At 49.4% G+C, this 27071-nt stretch overlaps 1 protein-coding gene across 1 annotated transcript in view; it reads left to right on the forward strand.

The window, feature by feature from the left end:
- Window positions 1-27071, forward strand: part of galntl6 (polypeptide N-acetylgalactosaminyltransferase like 6) — a 1697721-nt gene that overhangs the window by 353035 nt on the left and 1317615 nt on the right. The gene's annotated exons all lie outside the window — the stretch shown is intronic.

Raw genomic sequence — 27071 nt, forward strand, 5'->3', positions numbered from 1 at the left:
CGGCGTCTAGGGGCTTTTCACAATAACTTCACTGAAGCCTACTTGTAACAATAAGCGATTATTATTATTTTTATGAATGCAGGCTTGTAAACAGCTAGCTTGTAATTTCCGTACCGGCCTCCCTGAACAGGGGCCGGAATGCGCCAACTAGGGGCTTTTCACAGTTAATTCATTGAAGCCTAACTTGTGACAATAAGCGATTATTATAAGTGATTATTATGATTATTATGTCCACTCAAAGCAGAACAAATCCAACCCAGCCAATTACCGCCCTATCAGTCATCAGTAAAGCGATGGAAGGGGTCATCAACAGTGCAATCAAGCAGGATTTGCTTAGCAATAATCTGCTCATGGATATTCAGTTTGTGTTCTGCCAGGTTCACTCAGTTCCTGACCTCATTACAGCCTTGGTTCAAACATAGACAAAAAAGCTGAACTCCAGAGAGAGGGTGATAGTGACTGTCCTTGACATCAAGGCAGCATTTGCTTAAGTACAACATCAAGGAGTCATTTGGAGTCATTTGCTCAACAGATCATTAAGTACATGAGAAGAAAAGGGAATCCCAGAGCCAGCCTGACCTCACAGCTCCAAGGACCTGGCTTCAATTCCGGCCTCGGGTGACTGGATTCGATTTGTTTATTGTCACGTGTACCGAGGTACAGTGAAAAGTATTTTTCTGCGAGCAGCTCAACAGATCATTAAGTACATGGGAAGAAAAGGGAATAAAAGAAAATACATAATAGGGCAACACAAGGTATACAATGTAACTACATAAGCACTGGCATCGGATGAAGCATACAGGGTGTAGTGTTAATGAGGTCAGTCCATAAGAGGGTCATTTAGGAGTCTGGTGACAGTGGGGAAGAAGCTGTTTTTGAGTCTATTCGTGCGTGTTCTCGGACTTCTGTATCTCCTGCCCGATGGAAGAAGTTGGAAGAGTGAGTAAGCCGGGTGGGAGGGATCTTTGATTATACTGCCCGCTTTCCCCAGGCAGCGGGAGGTGTAGATGGAGTCAATGGATGGGAGGCAGGTTCGTGTGATGGACTGGGCGGTGTTCACGACTCTCTGAAGTTTCTTGCGGTCCTGGGCCGAGCAGTTGCCACACCAGGCTGTGATACAGCCTGATAGGATGCTCGCAGAAAAATACTTTTCACAGCACCTCGGTACACGTGACAATAAACAAATCCAATCCAATCCAATTTGGAATTCTGGAGAAAAGTCTCCACTGGTTAGAATCATTTCTGGCAGAAAGGAAGATGGTTGAGTTTGTTGGATGTCAATCACCTTAGTTCCATGACATCGCTGCAGGAGTGAAGCTCCCCTCCAAGCCTCTCACCATCCTGACTTGGCTGAAGCCGTTCCTTCACTGTTGCTGGGTCAAAATCATGGAACTCCATTTCAAACAGCGGAGTGGATCGACTACACCCAATGGACTGATCCAGTCAAGTAGACAGCTCACCACCAACCAAGGGCGACCAGGAGTGGTCATGGGCAATTGTTCAAATGTCGTTTGGCCAAATGGAAGTTGGTCAGTCGGATGGTTTGTCTATGATTGGATTGTGAGCCACAATGGAACAGGTGATAGAGCTCATCTCAAAGACTGAGGGGGAAATTCCCTTGTGACATTGCGGAAACCCCATCCTCCCCTCCCCTTCCCATAGGAACAGGGCGGTCAGCAATCAGCCAGCCAGTGGAACGCCGGGATAGGGAGAGGTCCGTTGAGACCGTCAGGACGGCTGCCCTGACGTCATTCCTCTCTTTCTTTCTTGTTGACTCGATCTTTACTCCCACCTCCCTCTTCCTTGGCTGACACTCTGTCTGAGCACAAACTATTATAACATTGTAATTTGCACCCTGCTACGCGAATGTTGAATAAATCACTGGGCCATTATTAATGATAGGAGTTGTGGCTCGAGGAATTACACTTGTCAACACAATGGAACCAAGCTGATTTGTGCACAACCTATTTTATCATCGGCACTTGGTCACACATGGGCGAGAGACAATTGCTGGCCACCTCTCAATCCTAATTGGGTCATCCTGCATAAATAAATCAATACAGAGAAATATGAACAACGTGCGCATTACAGGCTTCCTAACTGTTGCTCACTATGATTTATTTTGTGGCAAAACTACCATCCCTTGATGTTTATTTAATATATTTTTCCGTCAGTCGACCTCTCCTGGGCAGCTTTTCACACCAGAAAAGAAATCTCCCCTGGGTACCTCGAAACCAAGTGGGATAAAGTCAACTTAAATAAAACATCTTGCTGAGGTTCCTGGGGTAGGAAGAGGGAATCAGTACAAATCATAATTTGTGTTTTAATCCCTGATTTACTTCGCTGATACTCACATTTTCATGATGATTTATTATTAATTGTATATTTATTATTTTTAATTGGCTTTCCACCCTTCCTTTTAAACACCTTGCACGTGACAGCAACAAGTGTGCACGGAACAGCAGGCAAACTGTCCCAATAGCTGTCTCTAGTTTAGGTAGGCTCAGAGTGGCAGCCGGTTTAGCTTTCTTCCCAAGTGCCCCACTTGAAACTTGCTTCAGACTAGTTTTTTTTACCAGCTATGCTAGGAATTTATATCAATAAGACAGACAGTTCATTGAAAGAAGTCTTGGGCGGGATTCTCCCCCCCCCCCTGCCGGGTGGAAAAATCGCAGGGGCGCCGTGTGAATCGCGCCACGCCGACCCGACCCCCGCACGCAATTCTCCCGACCCCCCCCCCCAAACCAGCACCGCACGAATCGCGCTGGGCCGCTCGGAGAATCGCCACAAACGGCGAACGGCGATTCCCCGGCCCAGATGAGCCGAGCGGCCGGCGAAAAAATTGACAGACCCGCCGGCGCCGTTCTGACCTGCTGTCGGGGCGGCGGGACCTGGGGCTACAAGGGCCGGGAGCGGCCTGTGGGGGGGGGGGGGGTCCAACCCTGGGGTGGCCCTCCGAAGTGGCCTTGTACGCGATCGGGACCAACCGATCGGTGGGCTGGCCTCTCTGTCGGCGGGCCTCCTTTCTTCCGCCGACGGGCCTGGATCCATCTGCCATTTTTGTGCGGGGCGGCCTGGGGGAGGACGGCCACCGCGCATGCGCTAGTTGGCGCCGGCACAACTGCGCATGCACGGGACCCAAGGCGCCGGGTCTCTGATGCCGCGCCGAGGCCCCACCCCCGTAAATCGCACGACGCCCCTGCTAGCCCCACGGAGGGCGGAGAATAGGGGTCTGGGAACGGGCGCCGATGCCGGAGTAAAACACTCCGGTTTTTACTCCGGCGTCAGCACTTAGACTCCCGTTGGGAGAATCCCGCCCCTTGTCTTTGTGTGCGGAGATGTTTTCATGTGAGACGTGTCTTGTGCGCATGTGGCTGTTGGCAGAGAAATGCCTGGTATTAACTTCAACTAATGGAATTAACCTACCTCCCGCAGTGAACTGTCATTAAGACAGTTCCTGTTTCTGTTGATTCCATTCTGGCTTTTCTTTTTTGATAGGGGTGGCACGTGGTTAGCACTGCTGCCTCACAGTGCCAGGGACCCGGGTTCGATTCCGGCCTTGGGTGATGGTCTGTGTGGTGCCTGCACATTCTGCCCGCCCTGCACTGTAAGAATTCTGTATGGTCTTTATAGAAGGCAGTTTGAATAACCATTTTTGTCTGTCAGTATATGGGACGCAATGATATAAATGTCACTCTTCCCACTCTCTTCTACAATTGGGTACGACTCTTTTATTTACAATATCGCTGCTCTCAATCTGCCCTAATTTAGCATCGTATCCACATTGCTGTCTGGGGAACTATAAGATATTTCTCTTTGACAGATTCTAAATAAATGATAAAATAATAGAAACAGACAAATAAAATTAATTTACGTTAGCAAATACTGTGGGAGGGGTGCTACGGCCACGTCCGCCTGGCAACCAGAGTCTCCCCGCCTGAGGTCAATGGACTGCTCCATTGTCAGCGTCTCGCCCGTGGTGTTCATACGGCGGGCGGGGAGTAAGATTCCAGCACTGTACGTTTCTGATTGGAGAATACCGACATTCTTGACTTGAACATCAGGGGCGACATTCTCCGGCCCCCCGCCGGGTCGGAGAATCGCCGGGGGCTGGCGTGAATCCCGCCCCCGCCGGTTGCCGAAGTCTCCGGCACCGGATATTCGGCAGGGGCGGGAATCACGCCGCGCCGGTTGGCGGGCCCCCCCGCTCGATTCTCCGGCCCGGATGGGCCAAAGTCCCGCCGATAAATTGCCTGTCCCGCCGGCGTAAATTAAATCACCTACCTTACCGGCGGGACAAGGCGGCGTGGGCGGGCTCCGGGGTCCTGGGGGGGGCGCGGGGCGATCTGACCCCGGGGGGTGCCCCCACGGTGGCCTGGCCCGCGATCAGGGCCCACCGATCCGCGGGCGGGCCTGTGCCGTGGGGGCACTCTTTCCCTTCCGCCTCCGCCACGGTCACCACCATGGCGGAGGTGGAAGAGACTCCCTCCACTGCGCATGCGTGTAAACTGTCAGCGGCCGCTGACGCTCCCGCGCATGCGCCGCCCGGAGATGTCATTTCCGCGCCAGCTGGTGGGGCAACAAAGGCCGTTTCCGCCAGCTGGCGGCGCGGAAATTCCTCCGGCGTCGGCCTAGCCCCTCAATGTTGGGGCTCAGCCCCCAAAGATGCGGAGCATTCCGCACCTTTGGGGCGGCGCGATGCCCGTCTGATTGGCGCCGTTTTGGGCGCCAGTCAGCGGACATCGCGCTGTCTCCGGAGAATTTTGCCTGTTGGGCGGGATTCTCCATTGGCTGATGCTGAAATGGCAATACGCGATTGGGCGGAGAATAGGTTCCGATGCTAAAATCGCCGCGAAAGCCGATTTGACGCCAAATTGCAATAACCTCGACAGTGGTGTCAATGCGATCCGTAACGCACAGTAAACACCGTTTGCATGTCAGTAGCGAGTCCGACCGGGTATTCTCCGGGGCCTCCGCGATTCTCCCCCTCCGATGGCCCATGTTCCTTTAGTTATATCTTTTAAAAATCGTGAAAGCAGCGTCGTGGCTGTGGGGTCGAGGTGGATGGGCACGAAACACCACTGCCTAGGCTGGCAAGGCAGCCATGTAGCTGCACACACTGCTAACAGTCCACTGTGAACTTATTGCCACTGGTTGTATAGGTGTCCCCCCGGGCCAGCCCGCTCGGTGCCCTCTGGCCCCAGCCAACCCGTCAGCTGCATGGGGCGCGCTCCAGCATAATCAGTGCCATCCTGTTGGCTGGAATGAGTGTGTGTGGGGAGTGTAATGTATATATGCGGCTGCAGCTTGACGGCCTCCCGACCGTCAATTACGGACCCGGCGAATCCTGCACCAATTCTTATTGGAATCGATTGTGCTCCACGTGGCACCAATGCTAGCCTCTCCACGGTTGTCGAATCGATTCAGGTTCAGCGCCAGTCTTGCTGTTATGATTCCTGCGTCAGTGTCAACACTTAGATTTTGCGGCTAAGTGCCAACGCCGGTGTGGGACCGGTGAGGGGTTAGCAGCGGCGCCAGGTAAAACCCCCAGCTCCCTCGACAAAAACGGCTGGAGAATGGCCGAGTCTGTGGCCGCGCATTTGCATGCGCTCGACGACGACCCGCAGCGGTCGCGCAGTACAACATGCCGCCAGCAGTGCACGGACCCGACCTGCTAAATACCGCCCCCCCTGGCCACCTCCTGGCAACTCCCACCTGTCCCCCTAACCCTCGCGGAAGCCCCGCCGGCCAGCAGCACAGCTCCCGGCCGACTGTGGCGGCGCTGGGCCAAGTCCGCAGCCCCCACGCTGGGCTCCTGACAGCTGAGGCCACGCGCCCCTGCGCAGTCGGGAACTCGGCCCTGGGAGGCGGAACATCGGGTAGGACCTTCCAATGACATGCTAACGCCGTTCCAATGGCGTGAGGCGCGTGACGCAATGACGCCATTTCGGAGGGGGGGGGGAGAATAGAAAACTGGCGTCAAACCGGCGCCACCTCCCGATATGGGCATTGGAAGGGATTCTCAAATAGGGGGCTGTTTAGCACAGGGCTAAATCGCTGGCTTTGAAAGCAGACCAAGGCAGGCCAGCAGCACGGTTCAATTCCCGTAACAGCCTCCCCGAACAGGCGCCGGAATGTGGCGACTAGGGGCTTTTCACAGTAACTTCATTGAAGCCTACTTGTGACAATAAGCGATTTTCATTTCATTTTTCATTTTTCATTTCATTTCATTCAATTACGATATCGGCATTGGGCAAAGGAGAATCCCACTCTTCGCCTCAGGAATGGAGAATGCCGTCCCTCATGTCAACAGAGGAATTGAATCTTGGTCACTTTTTATCATGTCTGAAGGGATGAGGTTTGCTTTTTTCTGTCCCAGGTCACCTGGGTGCCCTTTCCATCTGCCCATTCAATGGAGTGTAATTGTGTTAAAAAATATTACAGGCTAAGGAAAACTGAAATGAACATTGGCTAACTGAGATTTCTTAACTATACTGACTTAAAGTGGGAAATACCCCGAAAGACTGTCTTGCCTGCGCATGGTGGCTCCTTTGCAAATTTTTCCTTGAGGGTGAAGTAATGAATTGCAATAAATAAAAATGGATTTCAGCCCCACATCTCTTTAGTCTGAGGATTGCAAGTTCAAGCTGCCCTCCAGTTTTAATGCTGACTGTTCAGTGCAGTGCAGAGTGAGCACTGCATCTCGATGTATATTTAGCAAGGGTCCAATGCACCATGTGGACACTAACAATCCTTTGCCACTGTTCCTGTCTCAAATGATGAAAAATTTACCCGGACATACATCCCTTAACATTTGTGAAATGTGACCAAAATGGCTGCCCCGTTTATCAAATCTGTTAAGATATTCCAAAATGAGGTGGAGGGGAGAGATGAGCAGGAGCAACGTTATTTATTATTCAATTATTCATTTACTGTAGTCTTTTAATGGAGAATAATTCCTGTCTGGCATTTTTTAGGCAGGATTTACAAGATAATATTTCAGAACAATCTCCAATTAAGTAGAATTTTCAGAATGTATAAAAGCCAATCTTGGTTTTTAACTTCCTAAACCGTGGGAAGGAGGATACGACATACTGGTTATTATGGAGATAATTAGGTATGTTTTTGTTGATTGCTGGAAAAAGAGACACACTGTCAAAACTTTTCAGCTTGCACTCTTCTGGACAAATGCAAGAATGCCCAATTTCAAAGGGAGAAACAGCTCCTTTGTCTTTCAGTGTTGGCCACCCTTAAAAAATTAGCAAAATTCCACAAATGGCTCTGAGTCACCCCCACCTATGTCCATTTTGAATTTGGTATTTACTGGAGACTTGATACTGTCTATAAACCATTGCCTGTTGCATCAGTTATTTATGAGATCTTAGATAAGGTGGACATGGAGAGGATAATAATAATCTTCATTATTGTCACAAGCAGGCTTACATTAACACTGCAATGAAGTTACTGTGAAAAGCCCCTAGTCGCCGCACTCTGACGCCTGTTTGGGTATGCAGAGGGAGAATTCAGATTGTCCAATTGACCTAACAAGCACATCTTTCGGGACTTGTGGGAGAAATCCGGAGGACCCAGAGGAAACCCAAGGAGACATGGGGAGAATGTGCTGACTCCGCACAGACAGTGACCCAAGCCGGGAATTGAACCAGGGATCCTGGCGCTGTGAAGCAACAGTGCTAACCACTGTGCTTTTTCCTCCAGGAGGAAAAACTAGAATCCGAGGGCAGGGCCTCAGATTGAAGGGGGGGATCCGTTAAAACTGAGACGAGGAGGAATTTCTTCAGCCAGAGGGTGATGAATCTGTGGAACTCTTTGCCGCAGAAGGCTGTGGAGGCCAAATCACTGAGTGTCTTTAAGACAGAGATAGATAGGTTTGTGATTGTGCGGGATCGTGGGGAGACGGCAGGAGAATGGAGATGAGAAACATATCAGCCATGATTGAATGGCGGAGCAGGCTCGATGGGCCGAGTGGCCTAATTCTGCTCCTCTGCCTTATGGTCTTATGGTCTTAAATGCTAAAAGTCACATTATTTATAACAGCCATCTTAACAATGTTTTTGTGTCCATTTTGTAAAATAGTTGACTGCAAGCTTATAATAGGACATGCCTATACTGGGCATAAACATTGCTCTGATAAACACTCACCCACCACACCTAATGTTTAGTTTAGCATCATTAAAAATAGGACAAAGTCATTTTAGCATTGAGACCTCAAGGATTCTTTAAGGGAAGTAGTAATATAATTTCAGCAGAGGTCTCATAACTGCTAAGGAAGAAGAATAGGACATTGGCAGACAGAGGCCAGCTCTGTCAGATCATGGCTGATCTCTACCTCAAGCTTGCACTTTCTCCCTGTGTCTGCGTGGGTTTCTTCCGGGTGCTCCGGTTTCCTCCCACAGTCCAAAGAAGCGCAGGTTAGGTGGATTTGCCATGATAAATTGCCCCTTAATGTCCTAAAATGTGTAGGTTAGGTGGGGTTACGGGCATAGGGCGGGGGAGTGAGCCTAGGTAGGGTGCTCTTTCAGAGGGTTGGTGAAGAGTTGATGGGCCGAATGGCCTCCTTCTGCACTGTAGGAATTCTTTGGTTCTATGGTTCAACTCTGTTTTCTCACCTTCACTGCATGTGACCCTTTCTCACAGAAATCAAAACATCTCAGTCGCGAAAGATTCAGGTATCCCCCAGATCCAAAGTCTCTTCGAAGGGAGATTTCCAGATTTCCAAAGGCCTAACTTTTAAAAGGCCTAACTCTAGTTTTAAAGTTATTGCTCCTCGTTCTTACACTCAGCACTCCCGACCCCAAAGCACTCCCCACCTCCCCCCACCCCCAACAAAGCATCTCTGTATCTAGCCAATCGTTTTGGCATTTGAAGCTTCTTGACGAGATTGCCCCCTCAATCTTCTAAGCATATAATCATGCTAGGTTTATGCAACTCAAGTGTTCTTTTCTGTTGGCCAGTGTTAAGGTATAAACATGATTGACAGCCCAGTCTCCTGTGTCAGGAACTATTGATCTCCACCGAGTAAAAGCAGCAAACTTTAAAATGTAATTATTAAAAATTGAAATGATTTAGGCCTTAAGGCTTTGTTTCCTTGCTGAAGCCTGAAATAATTGAGCAAGCACTTCTGAATTTTAATTGAACAGTGGTTGAATTCCTGTGGCGATGCCAATGGTTAATTGGGGGTTTTGTTGTTTCATTGCATTGACTTTGACAAGCTAAGCAGGCATCCATAGTCTCCTAAACCTCCGCATCTGAAATATTCCTTCAGCCAGGACTTTTCTCTTAACCTTTCACGCCCTCCACCACATCAGGGTTTTCCCCCTTGATGTGTCCTTCTACTGACCACCCCCCCCCCAACGTAACAGAGTATTAGTTCCCCCCTCTCTCTCTCGCTCTCTCCCTCCCTCTCTCTTTCTCAGCTCCCTCCACCTGGATGGCAAGTCTCATCTCTCACAAGCTAACATACAGGTGCATCAAGCAATTAGGAAGGCAAATAGTATGTTGGCCTTCATCTCAAGAGGATTTGAGTACGTGAGTAAAGATGCCTTCCTCAGCCTTGACGAGACTGCACCTGCAGTATTGTGTACATCAACAAATAGTGATTGGTTACAGTGCGGAACAAGGCCAAACAAGAGCAGCATAGGGCGTTGTGAATAGTGTTCTTACAGGGAACAGATCAATCCGAGGGGGAGTCGTTGAGGAGTCTATTAGTTGTGGTGAAGAAGCTGTTCCTATGTCTGGATGTGCGTGTCTTCAGACTTCTGTATCTTCTGCCTGATGGAAGGGTCTGGAAGAGGGCAAAGCCTGGGTGGGAGGGGTCTCTGATAATGCTGTCTGCATTTCTGAGGCAATGGGATGTGTAGACAGAATCAATGTGGGGGTGGCAAGCTTGTGTGATGCGTTGGGCTGTGTTCACCACACTCTGCAGTTTCTTGCGATCTTGGGTCGAGCAGTTGCCATACCAGGCTGTGATGCAGCCGGATAGGATGCTCTCGATGGCACATCAGTAGAAGTTAGACAGAGTCGATGCAGACATGCCGAATTTCTTTAGCTTCCGTAGGAAGAAGTGACGTTATTGGGCTTTCTTGACTGTTGCATCAACGTGAGTGGACGAGGACAGACTGTTGGTAATGATGATCCCCTGGAGCTTAAAGCTATCGACCATCTCTACTTTGGAGCCACAGACGTAGACGCGGGGGTGGGTGTCATGCTACGCTTCCTGAAGTCGATGATCAGTTCCTTGGTCTTTCCAACATTTAGAGCGAGGTTGTCTATTCAAGATAAAGATGGATAGTTTTTGAAGAATAAAGGAATAAAGGGTTATGGTGTTCAGGCGGGAAAGTGGAGCTGAGTCCACAAACGATCAGCCATGATCTCATTGAATGGCGGAGCAGGCTCGAGGGGCCAGGTGGCCTACTCCTGCTCCTAGTTCTTATGTCTTATGTACTTATGAACAGCAGTCTGACGGAGGTGCCCTTATTGTTCGAGAGTTGATCGCAGGTTAGGTTAGATTGGTCATGCTAAATTGCCGCTTATTGTCCAAAAAGGTTAGGTGGAGTTCGGGGATAGGGTGTGTGTGTGTGTGTAGGTAGGGTGCTCTTTCAGATGGTTGGTGCAGACTCGATGGGCTGAATGGCCTCCTTCTGCACTGTAGCGATTCTATGATCAGAAATGAAGACTTGGCGTAACTCATCCACCCCAAGATCAGAAATCCCTACCTGAGGCCAACAAACCTGTCAGATGTCTGTCAAATAGTCCATCCCAGCCTTGACGATCTCCATGGCGGAGGTGGGGGGGGCTTGCGTGCTGGAGAATTTACCCCAGTGTTTCCCGATCGGTCAAAATTCAGAAATGGGTTTGCCTATTGCGTCAGTTATTTCTATTCCTCCACAATTGCCTGAAGCATCTCTGAAACTTGACCCTATTATAAATGTCCAGCAACTCTGGCTTCATAACGTAACCTCCCCCCAGCATTTATTCCCATCTCCGGTATTTTTATAACTTGGTTGGAATAGGATTAGGCTATCCAACGTCTTTTCCATCAGCCAGTTAGTCCACCACCAATTTGTATCTGACTCTAATGCAACCACCGAGCATCTGTAACTATATCCTTGCTGAACAAAAACCTATCAATCTCGGTTCTACAAAGTTCAGTTGCCCCTGTTCCCAGGCCTCAATTGCTATTTGGGAGAGAGGGTTCCAGATATCCACTACACCTTGAGTGATAAAGTGCTTCCAATCATCACTCCTGAATGACATAGCTTTAATTTTAAGGTTGTGGCTCCTTTTTCTGGCACCAATGGTAAATTCTCCGATCCCGCGGGAATCGTCACAGCCAGAACGGACTATTTAACGGTTGACTTGGGGTGAGAATTTCCAGCCTCTGGACTTTGTGGTCCTGTCCAGTGTCTCTTTATCTACCCTTTCATCACCTTTAATCATTGTGTGCACCTCAACCTCAAATTCGCAGATGACACCAAGTTGGGTGGGAGGGTGAGCTGTGAGGAGGATGCAGAGGTCCTTCAGTGCGATTTGGACAAGTTGAGTGATGGGCAAATGAATGGCAGATGCAGTATAATTTGGATAAATGTGAGGTTATCCACTTTGGCAGCAAAAACATGAAGGCAGATTATTATCTGAATGACCATAAATTAGGAGATGGGATTGTGCAATGAGACCTGGGTGTCCTCATACACCAGTCATTGAAGGTAAGTGCGCAGGTACAGCAGGCGGTAAAGAAGGCAAGTGGTATGTTGGTCTTCATAATGAGAGGATTTGAGTACAGGAGCAGGGGTGTCTTGCTGCAATTAAACAGGGCCCTGGTGAGGCCACACCTGGGATATTGTGTGCAGTTTTGGTCTCCTTATCTGAGCAAGGATGTTCTTGATATAGCAGAGTGCAGAGAAGCTTGACCCAACAACCCCGCCTCTGCCGGAGTGATTCCCCCACTCCGTCTGACTGCCCCACAGACTTACCGCCACCCCCCCTCTGGCACTGACACCCCCCCCCCCCCCGCAGTCCATCCCCTGTCCCCCAGCTCGAGATCCCTTCCACGACCCGATCCGCCTTGGAATATTTTATTATGTTATAGATATTTTATTATGTTATAAATATCCCGCCGCCCCGATGCCTGCTTTCCCATTCTCCGGCACCGATTCTCAGGCACCCATGGGATTCTAGTTGCGCCGGCCGGGGGCCATTGACAGCGGCCCCCCAGGGATTCTCCGTGCCCCGATGGGCCGAATGGCCGACGAGTTTGGCCGAGTCCCGACGGCGCGGGTTACTCAGGTCCCTCACGGCGGGACCTGGAAGGTGAGTGTGTGGGGGCCTGGAGGGGGGGAGGGGGGCAGGGGGATCCGACCTGGGGGGGCCCCCCACAGTGGCCTGGCCCCCAATTGGCGGCGGGCGGGCTGGTTCCATGGAAGCCTATTTCACTCTGCGCCAGGCCCCTGTAGGGCTCCACCATATTGACTGGGGGTCGGCGTGGAGAAGCGAACCCTCGCGCATGCACGGAAATACGCTGGCCATAGCGCGCATGCGCAAAAATACGCTGGCCGTTCTGCGCATGCGCAGAATCATGCCAGATGTTCCGCACATGCGCGAAGTCGCGCGGGCCGTTCTGCGCCGGCAGGAGCTGCGGGGACCACTCCGGCGCCAACCTAGCACCCTAGGAAGGGGAGAATTCCTCACTTTCGGGGACCGTTGACGCCGGAGTGGTTGGCGCCGCGTTTCACGCCGGTGTGGGGACATAGCCCCATAATTAGAGAATCCCGCCCCATATAAATGTAAGTTGCTGTTGTTATTTGTAGCAAATTAATATCCAGAGGTAAGAGTGAGCGTCAAAGTTCGACTGAGCCCTGAAACTTGCTGTCTTTTGGGTGAGAACCTTAAATCAAGGCCTTCCCGTGTGGACGTAAAAGATCCCATTGCACTATTTCAAGGACCAGCAGGGAAATTTGCTCCTTTGTCCTGCCAATACTTATTCTTCAACCAGCATGGATAAAAGAAATGATTCGGTTATTATCAACTTGCTGTGCCTGTGATTTGGCCATGCACAAGTTGATGACGGCACTTCCTCTCTAACAACAGTGACTAATTCATTACAAGTTTTGTACTTGACTGTGAAGTACTTCGGCACATCCTGAGATCGCGGAAAGTGCTACCAAAACGCAAGCACTTCCTTCTTTTCTCAGCAGAGCAGTTTCAGTGCGACAGCTGCTGTTGCTAAGGAGTTCCCAGGGCTATTCTGAACCAGGTTGACTGACGCCCAACCACTCTTACAGGCTGAAAAATCCAAATCCAGCAGAAGGACCAGCAGATGATTAATGCAAGTATTACCATCATCTGTATGAGTCTAGAACTAAAGAATGACTGAAACAGAGGAATGGTTTGCTTTTCAATTTATGTCCCATTCATCATAAGGGAGAACTAATTGCCTATTAATTTACAAATATACTTAATCCACAGTACTATTCCACAGAGCGCACAACAGAATTACGGATCAGTGTGTCTGCCACTGAATAATGACACAGAATTGGAGAGACTGAAAATGTCTGGACTGTTTTCCCTTAGAGCAGAGAAACTTAAGGTGAGATTTAACCAAGCTGTTCAGAATTATGAGGGGTTTTGATAGCGTAGATAGGGAGCAGCCACTTCCACTGGCAGGAGGATGGGTACCAGTGGGCACAAATTGAAGATAAATCGCGACGGAACCTAAGGAAAGATGAGGAACCTGGGGCGTCATTCTCCGACTCCCCCGCCGGGTCAGAGAATGGCCGTTGGCCGCCGTGAATCCCGCTCCCGCCCCCGCCGAAGTCTCCGCTCCCGGAGATTGGGCGGGGGCGGGAATCCGGCCGCGCTGGTTGGCGGGACCCCCCGCTGGATTCTCCGGCCCGGATGGGCCGAAGTCCCGCCCAGGAATTGCCTGTCCCGCCGACGTAAATCAAACCTGGTATTTACCGGCGGGACCAGGCGGCGTGGGCGGGCTCCGGGGTCCTGGGGGGGGCGCGGGGCGATCTGACCCCGGGGGGTGCCCCCACGGTGGCCTAGCCCGCGATCGGGGCCCACCGATCCGCGGGCGGGCCTGTGCCGTGGGGGCACTCTTTCCCTTCCGCCTCCGCCACGGCCTCCACCATGGCGGAGGCGGAAGAGACTCTCCCCACTGCGCATGCGCGGGAAACTGACAGCGGCCGCTGACGCTCCCGCGCATGCGCCGGGAAACTGACAGCGGCCGCGGACGCTCCCGCGCATGCACTGCATTTCCGCGCCAGCTGGCGGGGAAACAAACGCCATTTCCGCCAGCTGGCGGGGCGGAAATCCCTCCGGCGTCGGCCTAGCCCCTCAATGTTGGGGCTAGGCCGCCAAAGATGCGGAGCCTTCATCACCTTTGGGCCGGCGCGATGCCCGTCTGATTGGCGCCGGCTTTGGCGCCAGTCGGCGGGCAACCCGCCGTTGGGGGAGAATTTCGCCCCTGTTTTATTAAAACAGCAAGTTTTAATGACCTAAAGTGGTTGGTGGGATCAGATTCAACAGTAACTTTCTGTGATGAATGATATCTGTATACACATATACCTTTAATGTGTAGGCCCCTTTAAGACCGGGTTCGGAACCCTGGGGGACTCCGCCTCTGGCTCCGCCCCCAGGGAACTGTATATAAGGTTACTGTTATAACCTACCTGCTTACCATTGGCTGAGGACTAATGACAATCCCACAATCCTGTGGGAGTATGAGCTTCCCCAATGAGGGGGGCGGAGAAATCATTAGCAGACTCCCAGTATAAATAAAGCTGGCCAGTTTGGAACCAGCCAGGAAGGAGCAAGCAGCAAGCGAAGCTGCTGCTGTTGCTGCTGTTGTATATATATGTTATTGTAAATAAATGTTATTTCTTTGTATCCTTAAAACTCGTGCTGGATTCTTCGTGGCCCTCACAAAACTGGCGACGACGGTCAAAGTGAATAGCTGTCTACACTGCTGAAGCCACCTCCCTGGATTTTTGTTGGATACAGGTTGGAAGTTGTTTTCTATTATACCATGCCTCTGTACGGACGTTTGGATGTTTTTGATGCTGCGCTGGAAAGCTGGAACCAGTACGCACAACGGATGCGTTACTATTTCCGGGCAAACAACATCACCAAAAACGAGCGCCAGGTGGTCATATTGCTCACCGCCTGCGGCCCGCATACGTTTGGGGTGATTAGGAGCTTTACCTATCCAGCTGCGCCGGACACCAAAATGTTTGATGAACTTGTGAACTTAGTAGGGCAACATTTTAACCCAACCCCGTCCACAATAGTCCAACGTTACTGGTTTAATACCGCTGAGAGGACCCCAGGAGAATCCCTTGCTGACTTTCTATCCAGGCTACGCAGGTTTGCGGAGTACTGTGACTATGGTGAGACCTTGTCAGAAATGTTACGCGACCGTTTGGTTTGCGGTTTTAACAATGCAGCCACCCAGAGAAAGTTGTTAGCTGAGCCAACATTGACTTTTCAACAGGCCATTCAAATAGTGTTGTCCCGAGAGAGCGCAGAACGAGGAGTGCAGGAGCTACAGGGAATGGAGGTGCATGCCTTGGGGCGCAACCCCTTCCATCCGAAAATGTCCCCCCGCACTCCTGCGGTACCTTGGGCGAGGCAACGTCCGGATCGATGCCAGTGGCCGTCGGACATTCCTCCCCGAAGGGAGCCTTCTCCAGAACCAATGGATGAGGAGCCATGTCCGTGTCAGACTTGTGGGCGCTGACCCCGTCAGGGACGCCAGTCCTGGGTGCGCCAGAGGTGCCGTCGTTCCGACCGAAACTGGGACCAGCCCAGGGGCCGTACCTTCCATGTGCATGAACCTGCGGTGACTACTCCTGAGGACGTGGAGACGGAGGACGACTGCCTGCAGCTGCATTGTGTGGCAGCTCCCCGTGCGGCTCCCATTAAGATGACAGTATGGGCAATGGTCACCCGCTTGAGATGGAGTTGGACACTGGCGCAGCGGTCTCCGTGATCGCCCAGAGGACATTGGACCGCATCAAGCAGGGTATACAGACCCTTACATTAACCGACACACAGGCCAGGTTGACCACCTACACGGGGAAACCATTGGACATTGCAGGAACTACGATAACCCCTGTTGTTTATGGACGCCAGGAGGGGCGTTTCCCACTTATCGTAGTGCGTGGCCATGGGCCCAGCCTGTTGGGTCAGGACTGGTTGCGTCATTTGCGGCTGCAGTAGCAGCACATCCTCCAAACAGTTTCTGGAGGGTCGACTGAGGTGCAAGGACGATACCCAGATGTATTCCAGCCCGGTTTGGGGAAAATAAAAGGGTCCGTAGTCCGTATCCAAGTCGAACCAGGAGCCATGTCGCGCTATTTCCGGGCGCGCCCGGAGCCTTACGCCTTGCTCGAGAAGGTAGAAGGGGAGCTCACTCGTTTGGAGACTTTGGGTATTATCAGGCCCATCCGTTTCGCAGACTGGGCAGCACCAATTGTACCTGTAATGAAGCCAGATGCCACAGTTCGCTTGTGCGGCGACTATAAACATAGAGTGAATACGGCTTCCCGACTCGACTGATATCCAATGCCTTGCATGGAGGATCTCTACGCGAAGCTTGCAGGCGGACTCTCGTGCACAAAATTAGATATGAGTCACGCCTACCTACAGTTGGAGCTGGACCCTGCTTCCCGACCATATGTAACGATTAATACACACCGGGGCCTGTATGAATATACACAGTTGCCCTTTGGAATATCCTCTGCCTGCTCCATTTTTCAACGTGTTATGGAGGGCATTTAGATGACGTGTTGATTACAGGGACGTCGGAGCAGGAATATTTGGAAAATCTGGAGGCTGTCCTGAGACGCTTTTCGGAGGCTGGAGTCTGTTTACGTCGCACAAAGTGCATCTTTCAGGCGAAGGAAGTGTCTACCTGGGTTATCGGGTGGACCGCGAAGGTCTGCACCCCGTCGCAGAGAAGGTGCGCGCGATTCAACAGGCCCCCGCCTCGAGTGACACTTCGCATCCTCGTTCTTTTCTCGGCCTCGTAAACTATTATGGGAAGTTCCTCCCCAATCTGGCAACTACGTTGCACCTTCTGCTAAAGAAAAATCACATCTGGGTTTGGGGTCAGCCGCAAAAACCGCTTTCCGGCGGTAAAGCAACAATTGTCGTCGTCTGGGTTACTAACTCACTATGATCCTGGAAAGCCTTTGCTCGTCACATGTGATGCATCCCCGTATGGTATTGGGGCCGTCCTGTCCCACAAGCTGGAGAACGGGGCCGAGCGACCGATAGTTTTCGCCTCCCGCACATTGACTGCAGCGGAAAAAAAGTACGCGCAGTTCGAGAAGGAGGGCCTGGCAGTGGTCTTCGCGGTGAAACGTTTCCACCAGTACGTGTATGGCCGCCACTTCACTATCATGACTGATCATAAGCCTCTGCTGGGACTTTTCAGAGAGGTTAAGCCAATACCGCCCATTGCTTCCACACAGATCCAGCGCTGGGCTTTGTTGCTCGCTGCATACGAGTATTCTCTGGAGCACAAACCAGGTACGCAGAGAACGAATGCCGACGCACTGAGCCGACTGCCTTTACCGACCGGCCCCATGTCGACCCTCACGACCGGTGAGGTGGTTGCAACCCTAAATTTTATGGACACATTGCCTGTCACGGCATCACAGATCTGTGAGTGGACCCAGGCAGAGCCAGTCCTGTCAAAGGTTCGGCACATAGTCCTGTATGGTGGGCAGCATAGACAGCTCCCAGGCGAGTTGCGGGCATTTTCCTCCAAGCTGTCAGAATTCAGCGTGGAAGACGGCATCCTCTTGTGGGGGACGCGTGTGATTGTCCCGGAAAAAGGCCAGGAGCTGATACCAAGAGACTTGCACAATGGGCATCCAGGTGTGACCAAAATGAAAATGTTGGCCCGGAGTTATGTCTGGTGGTCAGGCCTTGACACCGACATTGAGAAGGTGGCCCAAAACTGCTCCATTTGCCAGGAGCATCAGAAGCTTCCGCCGGCCGCGCCCCTACATCACTGGGAATGGCCAGGGCGACCTTGGGCGCGCTTGCATGTGGATTTCACCGGCCCTTTTCAAGGATCCATGTTCCTTCTATTAATCGACGCCCAGTCTAAATGGCTCGAGGTGCATAAGATGCAAGGCACAACGTCCTGTGCAACAATTGAGACGATGCGTTTGTCTTTCAGTACGCATGGCCTCCCCGAGGTGCTGATCACGGATAACGGCACTCCATTCACAAGTGAGGAGTTTGCGAGATTCATGAAGATGAACGGCATACGCCATATCCGCACTGCCCCATACCACCCGGCTTCAAATGGGTTGGCGGAGCGCGCAATAGGACCACCCCCCATGCGGTGACTGGGGTAGCTCCCGCAGAACTCCGAATGGGTCGGAGACTTCACACCCGCCTGAGCATGGTTTTCCCGGACATTGGCGCAAAAGTACGCCGCACACAAGAACGGCAGGGACATGGTTTTTCTCGGCATCGGCCGATTCGGCAGTTTGCGCCCGGTGACCCAGTGTTCGTTCGGAATTTTGCTGGTGGTGCCCAGTTTGTCCCTGGCGTAATCTTTCACCAAACGGGCCCTATATCTTACCAGGTGCAAGCCCAGGGTCGTCTCCAGCACAAACATGTAGACCACGTTCGGTCCAGAAGACTATCCCTTCCAAAGATTCTCCGCCCCTGGAGCTCATTTCTACAGCCGCAGACACCAGAGACAATGGAAAGTAGTCCTCACAATCTTCCTCTGGTGCCTCACTCAAAGCCTGAGCAGGTCATTACAGAACCGCGTGGAGATAGAGACGCCGAAATGACGGATGCAGCAGACTCTGACTCCGAAATGGAGACACAGGACGCATCAGAGGGGGAATCCTCAGGCCCACGGAAGCGCTGGTCTCCGTCTCGTTACACGCTGCCCGATCCAGCGCCTCGTGCAAATGGTGTCCGGCCTGTGGCAAAACGAGTCCGACGCTCTCATTCGCCAGGGTCTTCGGTGGATTCCTTGGACTTTGGGGGGGAGGGATGTTATAATCTGCCTGCTTACCATTGGCTGGGGACTAATGACAATCCCACAATCCTGTGGGAGTATGAGCTTCCCCAATGAGGGGGGGCGGAGAAATCATTAGCAGACTCCCTGTATAAATAAAGTTGGCCAGTTTGGAACCAGCCAGGAAGGAGTAAGCAGCAAGCAAAGTTGCTGCTGCTGTTGTACATATACGTTATTGTAAATAAATGTTATTTCTTTGTATCCTTAAAACTCGTGCTGGATTCTTCGTGGCCCTCACAAGAGTTACGTTCAGTGGGCAGCGTGCAGTGAGCACACTTCTCAGCAGCTGTCTGGTTCTCTGGTAATTAAATTGAGATACCCGCAATTACGACTCAGGAGAGAAGATTGATAATTCAAAGGCTTTAATTACCAGAGAACCAGACAGCTGCCGAGAGGTGTGCTCACTGCATGCTGCCCACTGAACGTAACCTTATATACAGTTCCCTGGGGGCGAAGCCGGAGGCGGAGTCCCCCAGTGTTCCAAACCCAGTCTTAAAGGGGCCGACACATTAAAGGTACATGTGTATACAGATATCATTCATCACACTTTCAAAAGGCAATTAAGTATTTGTCGGGCTGTGCGGAATTAACCATGGAATGTGACTAATTGGTAACTCTTTCAAAGAGTGGACCTTTGCACCAGAGGCTGAATGGATTCCTCCCATACCGCAAGATTTCCAAATCCTGTAAATTAAATGATTGATAGATTTTTTTCAATTAACTGCACCCAATAGTTCAGGGCTATATCAATGGTAGAAATTGGCACAGGTTCAATTGGTGCAAGTTCAATTGGGGCAAGTTGTGCTAAACCAGACGGTTGTCCTTTAGTGTCCCATCCACTCTCCAGATACCAGATGCAATGATCAACTAGCGGTTAAATTCTACTAAAATTAAGCCCTGGAAAACATGATGAAAGCAATCTCCGTGCTAGCGCGACAATACGGTACTCAGTTCTCTACCTGGTCATCAGAATATAAGCACTCTGGGATCAAAACAGAAAAACTCAGCTGGTCTGGCAGCATCTGTGGGGAGAGAAACGGAGTTAACGTTTCGAGTGCAATGTGACTTTTCTTTCAGAATTGGAGGTAGAAATGTAAGGGTTTTATGCTGTTGAGAAAGGGAAAAGTAGAATGGAAAGGAAGGTCAAGGATAGGTTGGAGGGCAGGACAGATTAAATTACAAAAATGCCATGGAACAAAAGACCAAGGAAGTGGTAACAGTTTTGGGAAAGAAACACCGCATTGGTCCAGAGTGGGTATTAAGGGCAAGCTCTGTGTGAATGCAGAACATGAAAACAAAATACAGATTGGAACGTGGCAAAAAAAATAAATCAAAATGGAGGACAGTTCACAATTTCATTTTTATAAATTTAGAGCACCCAATTATTTTTTTCCAGTGTCGGAGCAAATCGACCTAACCTGCACATCTTTGGGTTGTGGGGGGTGAAACCCACGCAGACACGGGGAGAATGTGCAAACTCCACACGGACAGTGAACCAGGACCGGGATTCGAATCCGCTTCCTCAGCGCCGTAGTACCAGTGCTATCTACTGCGCCACGTGCCGCCCTTGATACTTCACAATTTGAAGTTGTTGAACTCAATGTCGAGTCGTGAAGAATGTAAAATGTCTACTCAGGAGATGATGGACAATTCCTCAGACTTCACTGGAACATCATAGCAGGCTCATGGGTTTTTAACAACCATCTGGAAGAGCTTCATAGATTATCATAGAATTTACAGTGCAGAAGGAGGCCATTCGGCCCATCGAGTCTGCACCGGCTCTTGGAAAGAGCACCCTACCCTACCCAAGGTCAACACCTCCACCCTATCCCCATAACCCAGTAACCCCACCCAACACTCAGGACAATTTCCCTGGTCCCCATTGCTGAGACTAGTTTTTAATTCCAGATTTTATTAATCGAATTTAAATTCTCCCAGCTGCTATGCTGGTATTTGACCCCTAGTCCCTCAAGTTTAAGCCTGGGCATGTGGATTCCTGGTCCAATGACAATACCACTGCACCACTATCTCCGCTGCACAGCTTTCGCAGTCTGGGGTAGTGGATTGTTTTCACATTTTCCCTCTTTTCCTTTGTTCTTCACGTTTGTCTGCTCCAGCCGGATAGTGTCTCCACATTCAAACACAGAAAGAAGGCACCGACTCCCATTAAATTATCGCTTTTACTTTGATCAACCATGAATCTAGCTTGGATAGAAGCCTTGCAGTGTGTTTTCATAGCTGACGGAAACATTCATTAGCCAGCAATTTCACAGACAGAATTACATGGCACTGAATCTTCAGAGGGCAGAAAGTGACAGCAACTTTCAAATTAATTTACTGCAAGATTCCTGAGTGAATGCATTATATATAAAATAAAATTGAGATGTTCTGGAAGTTACAATTCAGCTCATATGGCTTTCCCTGTCATTAGAGACCTGCCTGACATAAGTACAAAATTGGCAAGATTGGATTTCTCTTAGCTTGGCTCAGTTGGTAACACTCGGGGGTCGGAAGGCAGGAAGGATCTTGCATTTAGATAATGCCTTTTGTGACCTCGGGATGTCACAAAGTGTTTTACGGCCAATGAAATACTTTCTAAAAGTGTAGCTGCTGTTACTAATGTAGGGAATACAGCAATCTGCCATAACAGCGATGTGATTGAAATCAAGATCATCTGATTTAGTGATGTCGGGTAAGTGACAAATATTGACCCAGGACACTGGGGAAAACCCCTTCAAAATAGTGTGGCGGGATCTTTTGTGTCCACCTGAGAAGGTAGACGGACCCTCAGTTTGACATGCCAGCCTGAAAAACCAGGCCCACGGACAGCGTGGAATGTTTGCCCAGCACCCGAACTACAGCCCAGTCATAGCTGACACACTAATGCTCAAGGAGCAGGTTCCAGACCACAACATTGTTATGGGCCAGGGTGTAGAGAACCCCAAAGTGTATCATGGAGTTCACCTGAGCCACAGCTTTTAATAGATTGTGGTATGGGGAGCACACGGCCCACTCGACAGGTGTGGTACAACAGAAATGGCAAAGTATATCAAGCAAAACAATGTTTATTCTATGAACTCAAGTTAACCTTTTTAAAACATACAGTGAACATCTGAGAAGCCATCAATTCAAATACAACCCACAAAGAATACAACGTAAGTAATCCTGAATAAATTCCCAAACAACATTCAGAAGACAGAAGACCCTTTTAACACAAAGATCAGGTTTAAATTCATTATTGAGAACAGTTACCACGTTGAAATCAGCAAATGAACATGCATAAGCTTGCAGAGATTCATACACATCCTGCTGTGATTTCAGCTTCTCCAAAACAAAAATGAAACCAAACCCACCCTGCAGCAAAAAGCCTAAAATGAAAGTAAAACGCTGACAGACAGTCCAGCTCCACCCACTCTCTGACATCACTGCAGTAATAAACACCCATTTCTTAAAGGTACTCTCACATGACAACATGAACACATTTTAAGCTAGCTGTCCAGTGCTGAGGGATTGTTATGTTGTGAGAGGTGTTTTCCTTTGGAAGCAGTTAGACAGTGAGGTTAACCTGCCTGTTCAGTTAAATACAAAAGACTCAAGACGCTGTTCAAAGAAGAGTCGAGATTCTATTCAATAACCACATTAACATTTCTACCTCAGCCAATACATTCAATAAAAAGGCAAACCAACTTGTCATTAGCCTGCTGGCCGTTTTAAGGCTGTTTCTAGTGCAGAATCATTGCATTTGCACTCTTAACAACTAATAAAAATAATCATCATCGTTATTAGTATCACAAATAAGCTTACATTAACACTGCAATGAAGTTACTGTGAAAAGCCCCTCGTCGCCACATTCCGGCACCTGTTCGGGTACACTGAGGGAGAATTCAGAATGTCCAATTCGCCTAACAAGCAGGTCTTTCGGGATTTGAGAGAGGAAACCGGAGCACCCGGAGGAAACTCACGCAGACATGTGGAGAATGTGCACACCCGCACAGGCAGTGACCCAAGCCGTTAATCGAACCTGGGACCCTGGAACTGTGAAGCAACAGTGCTAACTTCTGTGCTAACGTGCCGTCCCTCTACCACCGCCACAAATTGTGTAAGATGCATTGATGATGAAGGAACTATCTTACACAAGTAATTTGTCAGGCTGTGGTATTCACTCCTGGTGTCAGTGGTCAAGGCAGAAATTCTGACAAAAATGAGAAGGCACTTCTTCTCTTTGAGGATAATGAAGCTATGAAATTATTTACAGGGGCTGTAGAGGCTGGGCTGTTAAGTATGTTCAAGGCTGAGGTAGACGGATTTTTAATCAGTAAGGGAATCAAGGGTTATGGGGATAAGGTGGGAAAATGGAGTTGAGGATTATCACATCACATCCTCCTTCTGCACTGTAGGGATTCTCTGATCTCATTGAATGGCGGAGCAGACCTGATGGGCTGAATGGCCAACTTCTGCTCCTACGTCTTATGTCAATACTCCAGATTAGTTTGGATGGATGGGTGATGGAAAAGGGCATCGAAACAGGCCCGGTCAACACAATTAGGATTATTAGCTCAATTCGAAGTTAAGCACTTCATGTCTGCTTTAGTTTTGTAACTTTGATGTATTTTTATGTATTTAATATGAAATACGACTGCACGGTGTGCTGCACTGTGTACTGTGCGCAGCTTTTGACGCATACCGTGTGCAGTCTGGAGTTAATGAAGGCATGGATGAGGGTTTCAGCAGCAAGTCAGCTGAGGCAGGAGGGGAGATGCCCAATTTTACATAATTACCTTGGGGAGTTGGGACAAAAAAATGTGTCACAGCATTTAATCTCCTATAACAGCTTGAACCACAGATAGCCAAACTTCCGCAGCAGATTAAATAAGCCCCCTCAACTCGTCCACGGCTTTGCATACTTTCTTGGGATAAGAGATAGTCCTTTTCCATTCTTTCCATTATCTTGCACACCTCACCATGCAGGATTTCAGTCTGGGTAATCCCCCTGGCGATATGATTCTTGTAATTGTGTCATGCTGCTGTGAACTCTGTTGGCCTGCTTGAGAAAATGCGTTTCTCGACATCAAAATGTCTTCCATCCAAAGTTCTGGCGCGCTGATCAATATGAATTTCTTGCTCAGGTTAATAATGCCCTCTGCTCAGAACTTCCCAGAGGATCTTCCTATTTCTACTTGGTCCCACTCTGATCATTCATTAATCATGGTTTCTGAAAACTCTTCTACACCTGGCTGGGACAGAGGGAATTAGAAAATACCCTGAGTAACTCGCGCTCATTTACTGGTTATCAATGTGAGTTTCTCATGTCTAATATTAAATCCTGACAAGCCTCATTAAGTTTTGATGAAAGGCTCAACCAAGCAGACTGATAGTCACTGTGGAAATGAATGAGGAGTTGCATTCTCACAGTGGACTATGCCTATGTATTTTATTGGTGTGTTTATGCATGTCTTATGTTTTTTTTCATGTATGGAATGATCTGTCTGGACTGTACGCAGAACAATACCTTTCACTGTACCTCGGGAAATGTGACAATAAACCAAATCCAAATCCAATCCAATGACGCAGATTTGCAATTGGGCAAACAAAACCGCCATTCAGCCCATCATGCTGCCCCTATAGAAGACCAACTCGTCTCGTCCCGCTACCCTGCCTTTCCTCTGTGGCCCACACAAATTTTATTCCCTTCAGGTGATTATCCAATTCTCTTTTCAAAGCCATGGTTGAATCTACTTCCAGATTCCAACCATTTTCTGTGCAAAAAGGGTTTTTCCTCGTGTCGTCTTTGGTCCTGTTGCTGTCTTCCTCTTTTCCGTGAAATAGTCGACGGCGTCTCAGGCACAGAACGATTGTTTATTGCCTAATGCGTTGGGAGAGCCCAGTTTCAGGGATAGACCTCCAGAGCTGACTCAGCCAGCGGTGTACAGAATCAGGTGACATTTATACAGAAATGAATGTCCGGCGATGCAATGCAGAGGGAGCACGCGGAGACTCTCATTAGAAAACGTTTTATCCAATGCTAACATCAGTCTGAACCTTTGAAAAAACAGGCAATTCAACAGAATAGAGCACTTACCCCACGGGGATGCCCGGAAAAGAGAAAAGCAAAAAATGGTTCCGGTCCTAATCCGTCATTGGATTCGGAGACCTCGCAGAATTCCTCGAGCAGTAAAATGGCGGAGGGCGGGCTCTCCTCCTTCACCGACCACGCCACTAACAGCCGACCATCTCAGCTGCATCGTGGCGAATGGGTTGGAGAAACATAGCCAAAATTTGGCGACGGATCTGAAAAGGTCAACTGAGGAAGCTCCGGCCCACATTCACACAAAGTTAGAAAAAACAATTAAGACCATAAAGGTCATGGCGCCACACTTAAAGGCGTTGGGTTCGTCCTGACAGACCACAGTGATCAGATCACTTCTTCAGAAGCCGATCTTACTTTAGTGGTCAAGAACAACAAAATATTAAAGTAAGTGATCTGGAAAATAGATCCTGAAGACATCACATTTGCATTGTAGGATTGCCAGAGGGGACCGATGGCTGTACCCCTCCTGATTACTTTTCGGGGCATGTTTTGTAAGATTTGATTTGATTTGTCACGTGTACCGAGGTACAGTGAAAAGTATTATTCTGCATACAATGCAAACAGATCCTTCCATACATGAAAAAATATAGGGCATACATAAATACACAATGTAAATACAGAGAACCGGGCCCATCGCCCTCTGCGACCGAAGCCTCGAGCTGGAGAACTACTTTGTGCGGTCACCGTACTTTTTCATAGCTTTGAGTAGAAAGAACAGGTCCATGGCTGGGCTAGAGAGCACTGTGATATAAAGTGGGAGGGTCACTCCATCAGGCTTTGTCAGGATCTGAGTGCTGACCTGGCAAAAGGAAGAGCAGCTTTCAATGGAGTAAAAGCCATCTGATTTAAAAAAATCAGATTTGGAATGGTCTACCTGGATTGTCTCCGAGTGACTATTGGGGAGAAAGACCGCCTTTTTGATTCGCTGGAGGAGGTAGAATTCTTTGTTTGAAAACTTGGGCACTGTTTAGTACATATTCGTGATTACTATATTTTATGATCCTGCGTGGTGTTGTAAATTAGGTTTTATTATATTTTCTAGTTGGGAGTCCCCCTGCTAATGAGGGGGTTAGCTCAAGGAAGCAATCATAGAGGGCTTGCAGCAACTCTTCACACACAATTTGTGAAAATGAGCTTAGAATGTGTTTTATTAATTGTTTAGGGTTAGGGTATCATTGCTTATTGTTGCATTATTGAGGTGGGGAAGGCAGCGGGAGTGAGGGGCCTCAGTGTTAATTTGCTGACGGTGTTTGTGAGTCCTTTTTTGTTGAGTCTTTGTTGAGTCTTATGACTTGACTCGGTGGCCATCTTTGGTGGATCTCTTCACTTTATCTTTTCAGGATCCCTTGATTGGTATTTCCCCCTGGAAATTCTGACTCTGGACCGAGGAGCGGTGGGAGACCTCCAATTTGATTGGTTACCAGGAATATTCGGGGTCTGAATGGCCCAGTAAAGCGGTCTAGGGTATTTGCCAAAACTCAGATGTTGTTTTCTTGCTGGAGATCCAAGGTTACGTAAGAATTGGGTTGAGCATATTTTCCAGTCCAGTTTTAATGGCAAACCCAGAGACACGGCAATCTTAATTCATAAGCGAATACAATTCTCCTCCTCTCAGTTTATAGCTGACCCTAATGGTCGGTATTTTCTTCTGTGTGGCTCCCTGGTCAACACTCCAGCAGTAATGGTCAACGGCTATGCTCCTAACTGGGATGACACAAACTTTATAAGTTCTCTTGTAAACTTTCCCTCCAACTTTGATTCACACAGGATGATTCTATGAGGCGACCTGAACTGTATCTTAGACCCTGAATTGGATCTTCCTGAACTAAAATCTCCGATCCGATCTGGGGCGGGATTCTCCGGGTCGGAGAATCGCCGGGGGGCAGCGTGAATCCCGTCCCCGCCGGCCGC

The sequence above is a fragment of the Scyliorhinus torazame genome, chromosome 9, assembly GCF_047496885.1.
Source record: "Scyliorhinus torazame isolate Kashiwa2021f chromosome 9, sScyTor2.1, whole genome shotgun sequence".
NCBI lineage: Eukaryota > Metazoa > Chordata > Chondrichthyes > Carcharhiniformes > Scyliorhinidae > Scyliorhinus > Scyliorhinus torazame.